Source organism: Drosophila innubila (genome assembly GCF_004354385.1).
Source record: "Drosophila innubila isolate TH190305 chromosome 3R unlocalized genomic scaffold, UK_Dinn_1.0 2_E_3R, whole genome shotgun sequence".
Classification (NCBI taxonomy): Eukaryota; Metazoa; Arthropoda; class Insecta; order Diptera; family Drosophilidae; genus Drosophila; species Drosophila innubila.
The window spans coordinates 9,442,287-9,448,804 of NW_022995380.1; the positions used below are offsets into that span (position 1 = coordinate 9,442,287).

Genomic DNA, 6,518 nt, shown 5'->3' on the forward strand with positions numbered 1-6,518 from the left:
TAGAGGGTCTGCCATGCCTCCTTCTGCCTGTTACGCACATGTTAGGTAAAACAAACCCAATAGACACCTGTACTTTTTTTAAGTACGGGGTCTAAAAATTAAATAAATATACGCCCTTCGTCAAAGGTACATGTAGCTTTAAATTCTTAAATAAAAAAGCGAAAAATAAAATAGAAAAAAAAAAGCAAAAGTTTTTAATATTTCAGAGTGCCACAAGGAGTTCCTAATGTTTTATGTGAGGAAAACCTAAGGGAAAACCTAGGGAGGTTTCCTCTGTCCTCGTTCCTAGGAACACACAATGCTAAAGTCCACAACGTTTTTCATACAATGTCCACAAAGTTTCCCTATCGATTAGAGACAAATAAACATGGATTCCACAACTTTTCCTCGAGGTCTGTAACTGCAGTGTTGCTCTTATAGTCTCTGAGATCTAGGTGTTCACACAGACGTCAGGACAGACGGACGTTGCTAAATCGACTTGGCTATTGATGGTGATCAAGAAGAAATTTACTTTATACGGTCTGCCACGCCTCCTTCTGCCTGTTACGCACATTTTATTTTAAACAAACGTAATAGACCACTGTACTTCTTTTAAGTATGGGATTTAAAAATAAAAAGTTAATTTGAATCAAAAATAAAACTCAAGTTGGTTTTCTTATAAGTCAAAATAACAAATTAAGTTTTATATCGATCCAAAAAAAAAAAACTCCAGAAATAGTCATTATTCTATAAGTTATATTTTTTTGCTAAAAATAATGATTATTCCGGATTGTTATTTTTTTGCTCAAAAGTAATCATATGTTATCCCGGGAAGGACTAAGTGTGTAATTCGGACCGTGCCGATAGTCAGCCTGGCTGGGGGCCCGGGTTAACAACTAGCTCAGTCGTGACTGATGGGCTCAGGCAAGTGGCGACCGTCTGTTCCAACCAGCCTTACCCGGGTATGCGGATTTCTGCCCGGGCGGACCGCTCCTTTCTCCGCTTCTCGTGGGTCCAAAAAGCATGAAGACAAACAATACCTTAAAATATCCGTTGGATCTCCCAGCAGCGAGTGTTGCAAGACACTTTGAAGACCGTAACCTTGAGAGGGAACGGCCCAATGTGGTAGACCGTCCTCCACATCGCCAGAGCCAGGCAATAAGAAGAGGTGCTCATAGAGCACAGCGGGGCCACTCACGTGGTTAACCTTCGATGCGGCAACAGCTGCGTCATCAAGCAGCCTCAGTGAGCGCGCGAGGAAGCACGGCTGGACGATCCCGGTCGATGCGTCCTCCGCTAACTGCTGACAGGCCCAGGCAGCAGCATCCAAAAAAGAAGGAAGCATATTTGCCGGAGCGAGGGCAACCGGGAGGGTTGGATGATCCCAACAGGCGCCAACTTTGCGGCTCCAGGTTCAGATGGTACCTACGGTACCTCTCCCAGGGGATGGCGCCACTGGATGCCTAGGCAAAGGAGCCACGTGCAGCACCGGAGGCACAGGGCAGAACACCGGCTCCAAAGAGGTCAAGCAGCACGCTAACACCCCCATCGGACACTCCGAAAAGGGTGTGTGCTGTGGCAACGACCAAAACGGTGGCAGTCCGTGGAACGAGGGAGCGGCAGCAGGACGCCCTAGACGAGCGCCCAATCACGTCGCAAGCAGCAGCAGCGGCCATTAGAGAGAAGTATTCCTCTCTAGCGCCCAGCAAGAGGTCATCCTAGAGGATGGGACACCGCGTTATTCTTTACTGGCATACACTTCCGGGTTGGGCACCTGGTGGTTGATTGCAGTGATGAGAATGCAGCAGACTGGCTGATGACCGTGACGTCCAGACTACAGTCCTGGAAGGGTGTACCGGTAGACGCCAGGATGGGAGATGACATACCGTTGCGAAAAATAGAAGCGCGGATCGATCGACGGATTCCTTGTTGGCTCTGCTGAGGAACCAAAACAAGTTAGATACCGACGCATGGACAGTCCTCTCCAGAAGGAACGAGTGAGGCGGTGCACTTCTCGTCATTGGAATCGACGAGATGTCCAAGGAGGAGATAGCAGCAAGGGGACATCAAGTCTTCTTCCGCTTCGGGAAAATACCCGTCTGTGAATTGCAAAAGAAGGAGAAAGTCGGCGGGCAAGACGCACCAGCCGCAACAGAGCAGGCAGCTGACCTGAGGGCTCCACCCGCCCCAGCTGACCCCGCAGCATCGACCCCACCCAATAGGGACCCAACCTGTCGCACGCCAGAGTCCATCAACGAGCTGGAAGACCTAGCCGATGATGAGCATCTGGCAGACGTAACGCTAGAGTTGCTATCGGATGGGGCAATGGATGACGAAGTGTCCATGTCATCCCAGGAGCTCGAAGAAGATCTCAACATGGAAGAAGAAGCGGAAAAAACGCTCTGCGGTGACTCGGGCACATCCCGCCTCAGTCGCCAGAGCAAGTGGAGCCGCAGCTATGATGACTCAATTCATCACCACCGGGCTAGGCCAGGTGAATATCTCCCACGCCAAAGCGGCCTCGGCCGTCCTGCCCAGGATATTTACCCACCAACAACTTGGGCTAGCTCTTGTACAGTAGCCATTTGTTAATAATGGTGTAGGGATGAGCATGTCGCGCAACTCAATTTTTGCTATTTGCACATTTGTTTGTTGTTATTGCATTATTTTGGACGCTACTGTTTAGATCATTAACAGCTGTAAGAAACAAAAAATGTTAATATCCAGTATGTTAACATAACATTTGCAATGCGTTGGCAGGACTTGCAATTGCATTCACCGTATGCGATATATCGATAAATTCGACAAATCGTTCAAGTGCATGCATCTTTTATCGGTAAGGACGGCAAGCATTTCCGTCGATCTGTCTCTTTTTTGATGAACAAGTGGACAAGTGCAGTTGGCATCGAGTTAAATTATAAATCATGAAACATCCACCTGAGTGAACATAAATTCAGTTCTTTTTGCGGCACTAAAAGTGCATTCAATTTGTGTATCGTGCAAACGTGCACATAGTGTGTGATTATTGTTTAATAAAGGTACGTTGTACATAAAGTGGTTGACTTGTGTCTAATTAGTTTTCGTATAGGCCTTGGAGTCTGTGCTACGTTCGGCGGGGAAAATATTAAACATCGTTCTGTAGCAATCCTTAGTTGCAACGACGCTACTGAGACGCCAGCGCAGAGACACTGCGATCAGTTACTCGTAGCCAATACGCCACCAATTGTACAGACACACACACACACATTCCTTTTGTGGTATTGCGAAGCTGTTGCTTGCGCGCAGACGCGCTTTCATTTGGATAAGTTGGCGAGAACTCACTGCTGTTGAGACGTCACGCTGTTCCTGTTGTCGACACGGTGTGCACACTCTCGTGGCAGAGACACTGTGCACCCACCCCTATTTGAGTCGCTGCCGCTGTTGCGTGCTCAAGCGCTGCAGCCGACACACACAGTCAACAACGACGTGGCATACAACCTGCTATACCCGCAGTTGCTATACCTGTGGCCTCATGGCTCTTGTTGTTCTGACAACAAGGATGTGGAACTAACCTCTTCGAAGACCTAACCTGAAAAGATGACCCTGATGATATAATATCGCTTTGGAAGCGAGTATGCTGATTTTGATTTTGCTTTTGATTTTGCGTGTCTATTGAATTTCACCCAATGGCACTTAACGTAACGTAAATGATATATATTATTCAATTTAAATTACTTTAAACCTTTTTATTTGAAATATTTAAATACTGATGACATAAATTGTCACAAGAAAAACGAACGTATTGAAACAATTTGTAGCCAAGTAAGATAAATATATTCTGGTATGGTATGTATATAGTGCAGAAACCTTAGCTGTTATATATTCTAATCCGTTTTGAAGTTCACACAGCAAACCCTTCGTCTTCAGGCCTGTCGACATCGTGGGAATATTGAAATGCTGAATTAAAGTATGTGAGTACGGCATGGCCGAATAATAACAATATGTAAGTCTATATAACAGCGAATTTTGAAGTATTATCGTAACATATACCTACCACTCAGAATTAAATTTATGAGCATTCACGTATCTCAGTATTGTTTGTGAAGATACTTATATAATTCTTGAATTGTAATAAAATCCTCAAATGGGGGTAAAAATATGAAATGTATTAATATCGAAACGACAAAATATGAATTAAACTAAATTGTTAAATGGGCACCTGAAATAAGATTTGTTGCATTGATTTAGGGTAAAGGCATAGAATTAAGAGTCTTTACATGGTTGGGTGGGTAAAGAAGAAGAGCTGTAACATCTGAGTTCTTCACATGTAGATATATCATTTTTGCTTTCTCTTTTCTTGCTTATTCGGTTGTTATCCATTCCTAGTATAACTCTGTCCTACAAGTTTTAGTTATGTGACACGGTGGCTTTCTAGTTGGCAAAAGAACCCCCCCATTTTCCCTGAGCTCAAGTCGGCACCCGTAGGCAGAGTACGCCTCCAGATTGCTGCACACATCACGTGTTCGTTACATAATTAAATGGCGCCCAAACGTGTGGGGCCCGAGATCGTAGAAATTAAAACAAGTAACACTTTCGTTGAGTTACCCCGCGCTTCCGATTACCTTCCTCTAATTCCCACTTCCTTCCACAACCACCATCCAAATTTTGTATTAGATCAGAGCGTATGTTTGATTATAAGGAACTGCAGGTTTTCTGTTAGATTTACGCGGAGCCTGACCAATAAACAAACATTTCGCAAGAATTTTAGCTAACAACCGTTAGTTAAACATTAATTTGATTTCACTTCATTTTGGAATTTAGTATTGACTTTACGTTGATCTAAACCAGATGATAGACTTCTAATATCAGCATATCCCTATTTTGTTTTTATGAAAATGAGATTGCTCTTGGTGGACGTCTTCGTCAAGTTCCTCTTTTCCGAAAACAATTCTTCACCTTATTTTTATTAGATTCATTTTAGTCACTGAGAGAAGCTCGAATGATATATCTTTATACAATGCAACAATCTTATGAATGGATAAGTCCCAAATTTACTAATGAAAATTTATTGTTTATCGCAAATATATATCGTTTAACTTTTGGAATAAATAATCTGCTCGGATTTCAAATCCTTAAAGACATTTTCGTTAAGTATACTCAAAACCGTTAGCGATGGCAGTAGTGCGCAGTACAGAAGATCTATCTGCGTTAGCAAATGTCGCAGATAACTCAGTGTCCTGTACAATTTGCAATGATTCCAGTTCAGAAACCGTCTTCACTGAAACAGTGTGTAGGCATAAGTTTCACAGGGCCTGTTTATCTGAGTGGTTAAACAATAATACCACATGTCCAAATTGTAGACAACCGTGCAGTCTTGCACAGAGCTCTGAGAACTTGGCAAGTGCAGCCACGACCAATACTAGAAATACAATAGGTAGACCTCGGGGTGCCACGGGAAATAATCCCACAGGAACTATCCCAAGAACTCGACCAGCAACTAGATCTAATAATAGAAATAGTTCCCAAAACATGCGTCCGCCAGCCAGTGTCGCCACCAGACGTGACTCAGGAAGAAGTGCTTCCGACAATTATATCGTCAATTCTGATGATCGCATTCAGCAAATAATAGCAAGTTCTTTGGAAAGCTATAGAGCAAGTATCGCCGCGACAGTATCTGATCAGATCAGTACTGCCTTACGAAATTTAAGTTTGTCCGCTTTGCGACGAGAGTCCAGAGACGAGTCACAACTCGAATGGGATAATGAAATTCATTTGAATGTGCCGCGAGCGAACGTTGAGCATGACTCCAATCAGAGACGTAGACCCTCTGGTGCTCGGGCTAACACTATCGATTATTCCACTGATCGTCCTGATAGAATCTTTAACGTTATTTCCAACTGGAAGGTAAAATTCTCAGGTTCAGCTAGTGACCTTCCAATAGAAGACTTTATATATCGTGTTAATTGTCTTACTTCTCAATATTTTAACAGCAATTTCGACTTATTGTATCAGTTTGCAAATTTACTCTTCTCTGGATCCGCTCTTACATTTTATTGGCGAGTTCATAGAACCACCGGTCATATGAATTGGTTTGAATTGTGCAACAAGCTGCGTGAGCGATATCAAGATCAACGAACTGATCGAGATATCAAACAGGTCATGAGACATCGTAAGCAAGGAAGCAATGAATCTTTCGATGAATTCTTAGACGCAATGGTTGCGATTGCCGATTCTCTCAGAGATCCCATGTCAGAAGCTGACATTATCACAGAAGTTAGACATAACCTGAAACCCGAATTAAGACATGAACTACTTCACGTAGATATCCCAAGTCTGGCAATATTGCGTAAAGAGTGTCATAGACACGAAGAATTCTTTCGTAATTCGCGAACGAAACTTCGTGAAAATGTTTCTAAACGAATAGTTAATGCAATCCGTCACGAAGAGGAATCTGATGAAGATTCTGAATCAGAGTCCGAAGTAATTGACGAAGTTTGTGCAGTGCGCCTAAATAATAAATTAAAGTGCTGGAACTGCGACGAACAAGGTCATAGGTACCA

At 43.4% G+C, this 6,518-nt stretch overlaps 1 long non-coding RNA gene across 1 annotated transcript; it reads left to right on the forward strand.

Annotated features, from left to right (window-relative positions):
* Positions 1-2,910: 2,910 nt before the first annotated feature.
* Positions 2,911-4,137, forward strand: LOC117792289. The gene is made up of 2 exons (XR_004618155.1): positions 2,911-3,017; positions 3,068-4,137. It is a non-coding gene; the product is annotated as an uncharacterized LOC117792289 (long non-coding RNA).
* Positions 4,138-6,518: the final 2,381 nt, after the last annotated feature.